The sequence below is a fragment of the Myotis davidii genome, unplaced genomic scaffold, assembly GCF_000327345.1.
Source record: "Myotis davidii unplaced genomic scaffold, ASM32734v1 scaffold210, whole genome shotgun sequence".
In the NCBI taxonomy this organism is placed as follows: Eukaryota; Metazoa; Chordata; class Mammalia; order Chiroptera; family Vespertilionidae; genus Myotis; species Myotis davidii.
In genome coordinates this window covers 2,016,901-2,023,214 of record NW_006282396.1, presented here as the reverse complement: position 1 = coordinate 2,023,214, position 6,314 = coordinate 2,016,901, and the positions used below count along the sequence as shown (strand labels likewise).

Below are 6,314 nucleotides of genomic sequence, written 5' to 3'. Positions count from 1 at the left end.
ATAATGTGTGATTTATTAACTCAGTTAGCAGTACCATCCTATCTAATAAAGAAGGAATGTGCAAATTGACCACAAAGATGGCAGCACCCATAGCCACAAGATGGTGGCGCCCAGTCCTCTCAGCCCCGCCCAAGTCCCCCAGTCCTGGGGGGACGGCCGCTGAGAGAGGGCAGCGTGAGTGGCCTGGCAGAATGCTTGCTTTGTTGCCGTGGCAATGAGGTGAGTGTTCCACCCCGGCTGCGGAGGGCCTCTGGGCAGCGGGAATGGAGCGGTTGGTGTGTGTGTGTGTGTGTGGGGGGGGGCGTGGAGAACACTTGCCTCATTGCCCCAGAAACTAGGCAAGCATTCTGCACCTGGCAGCGGAGGGCCTCTGGCCAGGGAGAGCAGTTGGGGGCCATGAGGCTGGCCAGGGAGGGCAATTGGGGGTCATCAGGTTGGCAGGGGAGGGCATCTGGGGGTAAGCTGGCCGGCAGGGGGGAGCAGTTGGGGGCGAGCAGGCCAGCCACCAGAGTGGTTAGGGGCAATCGGGCATGCAAGTAGGTGAGCAGTTAGCAGCCAGCAGTCCTGGATTGCAAGAGGGATGTCCAACTGCCGATTTAGGCCCAATCCCACAGGGACATCTGCTGGCAGTTGAACATCCCCCAAGGGTTCCCAGATTGGAGAGGGTGCAGTTTCGGCTAAGGGACAACCTTCCCCCACCCCATGCACAAATTTCATGCACTGGGCCACTAGTCTTTAAATATAAGCTTAAAGTTCTTTTCCGTAGTAGGTAGTTTGAGTATAAGATGGCATAGGTCTTCTTCTTAAGATGATCAGTCAGGAGATTTAAACTACCAATTAATATTTCTAACTGGATACCTACCATTTAAGGATTTAGGAATATCAAGGCCTTTTAAAGTCTCTGTCTTTTGGTTTTCCATCTAAAAAGAAAAAAAAAAGAGTCAATGAAGAAGTAATAACCTGATAATCACCTGTTCAAAATCACCCACATACAATTACTTTTGTCTCTTTAACATAGTTGAATGGTTGCACTCGATCACAACACTGCTTTGACTTTGTCCTGGGCCCTAGCCTTAGGAAAGCCTTCAGCACCTTCACTGCAGGGGGGGTTTGGTGTCTAATTCAGTCCCTCAGATTTTCCACATTTCTTTTTTGAGTCAAAACCAAGTAGTTTTCAACCCTTTTAATTCTTTACTCTGTTCTGTAGGTATATTAAAGTATAGTTATACTAAAAATATACTTAATTTGATTTAGAATAGCAGTATTATTGGCATCTATTTAAAGATATAATCCAGAGTAAGATGGTAAAAATTTTACCTGGCATTATTTTATGCTCAATCACACATACACACACACACACTTACTTTTAAATATGTAAATATTTTGGTAGTCATTATGGGAAATTCTCCATCTAATATTCCCTTGGACTTTTTCAACATGATCTCACTTCTAGATATTGCCTTAATTGAAATTTGTATCATCCAAATTACTATTTACAGAACCCTTCACTTAACCTGGTGATTTAAACTAAAAGTATATACAATGAAATATATATACACATATATATTTAATTCAATGAAAGTAATAAATAACATAACACATTAATGACATACAGCACATTCCCCAAGCCTGCCTTGGAAAATGTTGACAAAAACACTTATAGAAAACATCCAACTAGGCTCATTTGAAATACAAATAACACTAAAGTCATTCACTACCATTTCATAAATAGTACTCATTCATGTTTGTTATAAAGTATTTGATATCGAAACGATTGTACTAGAAATAGAAACTTTATAAATTAGCCTAGGTAAGAAACCATATTTATAAATCTTAAAAATGCTTATATTACAACTGTCACGGTAACACAGTAGCATGAAAGAAAATTAATTGAATGGCTCCACTAAAGTGAAGGAAAGAGACAATAAATTAAAAAGAGAAACTCTCTCAGATTTATTTCCAGGCTGTGCAGACTCCTTCTGTATTGCTGTCACAGTGTGGAATGTCTGATATAGAGAAATAACATGCTGGCCTTGTAGTTATGAGATCTGTGTCCCGCCAAATGCATGGTGTGACCTTGAACAAGTGACCGAATCTCTCTAGACTGGACTAGATGATATCTATGGTCTGATCCAGCTTTAACTTTCTATATCTAATCTAATCCTTTCTGTGAAGATTCATTTTGTTCACTTCTCTGCACACAGGACCCGAATGACTGTTCATTTTCGGAAACCTTTACTTTTTTATTTTGGAAGACTGAAGTTACTAATCTGACTTTTCCTTTTCTGCACATGGTCATGTCTCTTAGTCTTCCATTACACTGTCAGGTAAATCAATTTACTATGCAGTTACAACAAAGGCCCTCATCCAGGCAGGAACAAAATGTTTGCATCAAAAGAGTAATTTGAACAGAAAAAGAACAAGGACCTGATCTTATCCCAGGTCCTGTGCAAATATGAAGTAGAGAACCAGTTTGCATATCCTTCATCTTATTTTTGTTTCACTGTCACTACAATGGTGTGTGATAAAAGTGTGAGGACATTTTAATAAGTGTCTCTGTTCAAGAAGCATAATATGGTGGAGTAATTTTATTAACTCTTAGCTTTATGCTTTACAGCTCATTACCACATCCCTAGTTTCTACGTAGTTTTTCTCATCGGGTGGAATAACGTTCCTTTAGGTAAGCTAGTCCTTGTCAAGATCTGTGAAGAGCCTGAGATGTTACCCTGCTTGCAAGCTAACCAGCCTCACTTGCATAGAAGCTGGCAGAAGGTTCTTGAGAATTTAAGGCACAACAGACAGCATAAGCTTCATGGTCACATGGTTCCTCTTGTTCCCTTTGCCCCGTGGGGCCATACAGACTCATCCAGCTTGATGGTGAACATCAGATCTGTTTCAGTGACAGCTGAAATCCTTGAGGTTAGGAAACCCCAATCTTTTTAAAGAAGACTACTAGCAAACCTGCCAACTTTCCCCCAAAGGAGACATCTTAGAGAGCAAAGAATCCTACCCTTCGCTTAGAAGGCATATAGAAACATGTGAGATCCGTGGAGAATTGTGCCCTAATGTTCCTCACATACAGACAAAAATCAAAAACCAAACACTCAGAAAATTCACCTTCATATACAAACCGGCATGCTTGTAAAAATTAGCATGTCCTCTGGCCTAAGGAAGAAGCAGATCGATTCAACTAAATTTAGCCACGTCTAACATTTATTAAATGTCTATCATGTTTTTATATATACATTTACTCTAATTCCTAAAGCATCTCTATGGGGAATATCATCCTCAATTTCACAAACAGGGAATTAATGTTCATAAAAGGAACCCACCTCAGGCTCATAAAACTTCCCATTGCAGCACTAGAATTTAAATCCAGTATAGCACATTGAGAAATAATTCGTATGAGACCTTAGAATGGAGTGAAAGAAATAACCAACTTTTAATCATGAAATTACTCTTGATTGTTTTTCTTAGTAGATGCACCAATTTATGTAATCACCTCGTTAAGTGGTAGCACTGTCCATTATATGAATGTGCTAACACAGGATCAAATAGATTTATAGATTTATAAAATCAGGCACTCTTAATTTATTTTAGAAAGGTTATTAAGAGAACATCTCTAGTATGAATTATTTTCTCTCTATTAATTCTTCAAATGCAGTTATTTTAGAACAATTTGATGAAGAGTTAAACTCCATAACGTATCTTGAAATACTTTTAGAGCTAATGTTTATTGTGTACACTAGAACTACTGAAATTGTACCACGTAACATTTTAAGTATAGATCTTTACTTTTAAAAAACAGAGAAAGAAAAGAAGAATAAAGTCTATTATTAGTTTAGTATTGACAAAGGAAGATTTTAAAGTAATCCTTTAGATTATTTTAAGAATATCATAAATTGTGCTTATTAATCTGAAGTTTTCCTTAGAGAACTAATCATATTTTAAAACTCATGATTGCCATAGGACAACTACCTATGCAGTGAGTGAGTGAGTGAGTGAGTGAGTGAATGGGTTAATCTAGGAGCAAAGCATTGCACTGCACAAACATTTTAAAGCCAAAAATAGCTAAGAGGATTTATTCTTTACCTGTGTATCTACTTTGGAAATCTCTTTGGAACCACAGTAAACACAATTCTATTCTCTTGCTTATTGCTAATGTTATTGTTAGTTGACTTAATTTTGGCTAAGCCCTAGGATAAAAGGTTGAGAAATGTACAGCTAGAATTATTAATGGAATTGTAGAATCAAATGGGTTATTAGAGTGCAATCTACTCTGATCCCTTTTGAAGAATTATATTTTCTCTTATCCCTTGATCTATTTCTCAGGCTCAAATTTTAGCTGAAAGAGTTCTTACTGTGATCATTACCTCTTAACATGTATTGTCAAACAATATTTTTTTAACCTTCCTAACAGTGTTTTCAGTCTTCACTTCACATTTTATTTCTATGTATTTTTCACTTGGTATTACATTTAGAGGATTAAAAGAAGTCCAGTATATCTGGGAGATTATTAGATCTTTGTTAATGCCTTCTCCTTGAGTGTTAAAATTTTCATAGTTTTGCTCTATCATATATAAATGATTTCTATAACCTGAAATTTGCCTTTAGTAGAGATGAGTTTTACTTTGTAGCAAGATAAAACCCACATATGTAAACTTTAAATCTGAGCTTGAGTTATCATCTTCCACTTTCACTCACAAATCTGCTGCATCATCAAAGTGGTTTATTCACTTTCCCAGAAATATTCTTTCAAATTCCTCTTTTTACCAATTCCTTTTCCCCAGAGTGAGATAAATACAGAGGCTGCTCAACTTAGTTTCCCATCTTCTCTTTAAAACTCTTCCTTGAATATACCAGTCCTCATTGCTCTTTCAGCTTCATCAACTTCTAATAAGCAGCAAGGGAAGTAGTGATATAAAATTAACACTTGTTGAAAGCTTAATATATAGTAGACATTATACAGAATGTATACTTTCTCATTTAATTCACATGATAGCCTAATAGAGTTCTTTGAAGGAATATAGAGAAACTGAGTGAACAGTCAACAAACTTGGGTAAAGTCACACAACTAATCAATGTTGGACTAGAGATGCAAACCTTAGGTTTTCCAATCCAAGATGTTACATTCTAAACTAAGCCATTAAATTATAGACAACGTTTTTAGTGATCTTTGCTTTTTAATCTTTCTTATGTTCCAAATACTACCTAATAAAAGACAAAAAGGGTAATTAACCATACCTCCGCTATGCTTCCCATTGGCTAATCAGGGCAATATGCAAATTAACTGCCAAGAAAGATGGCGGTTAACCACCAACAAAGATGGTGGTTAATTTGCATACATAGGTGCAATGCTGGGAGGCGAAAGGGGAAGGATGGAAGAAGCCACCTGCCATCAGAAACCCAGGTGGCAGTCAAGAGCCGGGGGGCAGGGCAAAGGCGGCCCTACTCCCGGGCTCGGAATCTTGGCAGGGCAGGGAAGAGGGGGACGCCACCCAGGAGGCACTGCAGCTGGCCTGCGTGGCCATGGGGGAGCGATCAGATCGTGTCTTCCGCTGGGACCCAGGAGACACAGCAGCCTGTCTTGCTGTTGGGCCCTGGAGCCGCCCATCAGCGGTTCTGAGGCTGCAAGGCAAGGCCCGCCCCCAGAGGCCCCAGCAGCCAGCCTTGCCTTGAGGCCCAGGAACCTCCCATCAGCGGGTTCAGGGCTGCAAGGCAAGGCCATCCCCAGAAGCCCCAGCTACTTTAAAAATAGAACAATCTCCTTTTGAACCAATCTGTTTAGATTCAGGATTAGTAAAACAGTATGGAACTAATGAAATACAGTGATAGGAATTAGGAAGTGCGACACTGATGGTTCTGGGCATGTGAAGGGTGAGGGACAGAAGGGTACACACGGTCTTCCCTTCAGTTCTGCTGGAAAGATGAGGTCTGAGGGCCAGAGCTGCTCCATGCCCAGAGGAGGTAGGTGTGGTCAGTGGCTCTAACTTCCAGCCAAGCAGAGACCTTACCCAACCCACAGGAACCTTTTTACTCCAGAAGACAAAACAGCCAGTTCCCAATGGGCATGGGAAAACCAGTGTCCCCTACTGTGCACGGTGTCTTGATGGGGTAACGGGGGAGGTGGGCAAGGGGAGCAGTGCAGAGTTGTTAGGCAGCTGGAGTAGGAGTGGAAAGGCCATGAAATGTCCACAGTCCTGGCTGTGCCCACGGCCTGGGCTGCTCCTCCAGGCCCTGGCTGAGGGATTAGGGCTGATTCTCTCGGGAAGGGAATATTCCATGGGTGGAAGATTTACGGGCTCAGGGTGGGT

At 40.4% G+C, this 6,314-nt stretch overlaps 1 protein-coding gene and 1 long non-coding RNA gene across 2 annotated transcripts in view; both read left to right on the top strand.

The window, feature by feature from the left end:
* Positions 1–6,307, top strand: part of LOC107181959 — a 21,311-nt gene extending 15,004 nt beyond the window's left edge. The window contains exons 2-3 of the long non-coding RNA XR_001512672.1: positions 220–225; positions 6,144–6,307. This is a non-coding gene — a long non-coding RNA (uncharacterized LOC107181959). The remainder of the gene's footprint in view (positions 1–219; positions 226–6,143) is intronic.
* The window catches only part of LRRTM4 (leucine rich repeat transmembrane neuronal 4), a 685,676-nt gene that overhangs the window by 144,741 nt on the left and 534,621 nt on the right, over positions 1–6,314 (top strand). The gene's annotated exons all lie outside the window — the stretch shown is intronic.